We start from the raw sequence: 2,344 nt of genomic DNA, 5'->3' as shown, positions 1-2,344 counted from the left end.
TTCACTGTGCATTTCTGGCATCTGAACGCCAGGATGCTGCTTGTTTCTGGCATTGTGCTCTGTTCTGGCGTTGAACGCCAGACAGATGCTCCTTACTGGCGTTTAAACGCCAGTGAGATCCTCCTCCAGGGTGTGATTTTTCTTCTGCTATTTTTGATTCTGTTTTCAATTTTTATATTTATTTTGTGACTCCACATGATCATGAACCTAATAAAACATGAAATAACAATAAAAATAAATTAAAATTAGATAAATAAAAATTGGGTTGCCTCCCAACAAGCGCTTCTTTAATGTCAATAGCTTGACAGTGGGCTCTCATGGAGCCTCACAGATGTTCAGAGCATTATTGAGACTCCCCAACACCAAACTTAGAGTTTGGATATGGGAGTTCAACACCAAACTTAGAGTTTGGTTGTGGCCTCCCAACACCAAACTTAGAGTTTGACTGTGGGGGCTCTGGTTGACTCTGTTTTGAGAGAAGCTTACTGTACCTCTTTTCCATGTTTACAGAAGGATGTCCTTGAGTTTTAAACTCAAGGGAGTCCTCATTCAATTGAAGGACTAATTCGCCTCTGTCAACATCAATCACAGCTCTTGCTGTGGCTAGGAAGGGTCTTCCAAGGATGATGGATTCATTCTCATCCTTCCCAGTATCTAGGACTATGAAATCAGCAGGGATGTAAAGGCCTTCAACCTTTACTAACACGTCCTCTACTTGTCCATAAGCCTGTTTTCTTGAATTGTCTGCCATCTCTAATGAGATTTTAGCAGCTTACACCCCAAAGATTCCCAGTTTCTCTATTACAGAGAGGGGCATGAGGTTTATCCCTGAACCAAGGTCACACAGAGCCTTTTCAAAGATCATGGTGCCTATGGTACAAGGTATTAGGAACTTTCCAGGATCCTATTTCTTCTGAGGCAATGTCAGTTGATCCAGATCACTTAGTTCATTGGTGAATAAGGGAGGTTCATCTTCCTAAAGCTCAATACCAAATAATTTGGCATTCAGCTTCATGATTGCACCAAGGTACTTGGTAACTTGCTCCTTAGTAACATCCTCATTCTCTTCAGAAGAGGAATACTCATCAGAGCTCATGAATGGCATAAGGAGGTTTAATAGAATCTCTATGGTCTCTAGTTGAATCTCAGATTCCTTTGGTTCCTCAGAGGGAAACTCCTTATTGATCACTGGACGCCCCAGGAGGTCTTCCTCCTTGGGATTCACGTCCTCCCCTTCTTCCTTGGATTCGGCCATGATGGTCATTTCAATTGCTTTGCACTCTCCTTTTGGATTTTCTTCTGTATTTCTTGGGAGAGTACTAGGAGGGATTTCAGTGACTCTTTTACTCAGCTGGCCCACTTGTGCTTCCAAATTTCTAATGGAGGACCTTGTTTCATTCATGAAACTCACAGTGGCCTTAGATAGATCAGAGACTAAGTTTGCTAAATTAGAAGTATTTTGTTCAGAGTTCTCTGTCTGTTGCTGAGTGGATGATGGAAAAGGCTTGCTATTGCTAAACCTGTTTCTTCCACCATTATCAAAGCCTTGTTGAGGCTTTTGTTGATCCTTCCATGAGAGATTTGGGTGATTTCTCCATGAGAGATTATAGGTGTTTCCATATGGTTCACCCATGTAATTCACCTCTGCTATTGCAGGGTTTTCAGGATCATAGGCCTCTTCTTCAGAAGGCACCTCTTGAGTACTGTTGGATGCAGCTTGCATTCCATTCAGACTCTGAGAAATCATATTGACTTGCTGAGTCAATATTTTGTTCTGAGCCAATATGGCATTCAGAGTATCAATTTCAAGAACTCCCTTCTTCTGAGGCGTCCCATTGCTTACAGGATTCCTCTCAGAAGTGTACATGAACTGGTTATTAGCAACCATGTCAATGAGTTCTTGAGCTTCTGCAGGCGTTTTCTTTTGGTGAATGGATCCACCTGCAGAAGTATCCAATGACATCTTAGCTAATTCAGACAGACCATCATAGAATATATCCAGGATGGTCCATTCTGAAAGCATGTCAGAAGGACACTTTTTGGTTAGTTGCTTGTATCTCTCCCAAGCTTCATAGAGGGATTCACCTTCTTTCTGTTTGAAGGTTTAAACATCCACTCTAAGCTTACTAAGCTTTTGAGGAGGAAAGAACTTGGCTAAGAAAGCCGTGACCAGCTTATCCCAAGAGTTAATGCTATCTTTGGGTTGAGAGTCCAACCACACTCTAGCTCTGTCTCTTACAGCAAAAGGGAAAAGCATGAGCCTGTAGACTTCAGGATCTACTCCATTAGTCTTAACAGTATCACAGATCTGCAAAAATTCAGTTAAGAACTGAAAAGGATCTTC

At 41.8% G+C, this 2,344-nt stretch overlaps 1 non-coding gene across 1 annotated transcript; it reads left to right on the top strand.

The window, feature by feature from the left end:
• Nucleotides 1–2,017: 2,017 nt before the first annotated feature.
• On the top strand, nt 2,018–2,125 carry LOC112788477 (small nucleolar RNA R71). The gene has a single exon (XR_003195838.1). It is a non-coding gene; the product is annotated as a small nucleolar RNA R71 (small nucleolar RNA).
• Nucleotides 2,126–2,344: the final 219 nt, after the last annotated feature.

This window comes from Arachis hypogaea, chromosome 20 (assembly GCF_003086295.3).
Source record: "Arachis hypogaea cultivar Tifrunner chromosome 20, arahy.Tifrunner.gnm2.J5K5, whole genome shotgun sequence".
Classification (NCBI taxonomy): Eukaryota; Viridiplantae; Streptophyta; class Magnoliopsida; order Fabales; family Fabaceae; genus Arachis; species Arachis hypogaea.
Note: the sequence above shows the minus strand (reverse complement) of the source record. Positions and strands in the feature narration are given on the sequence as shown.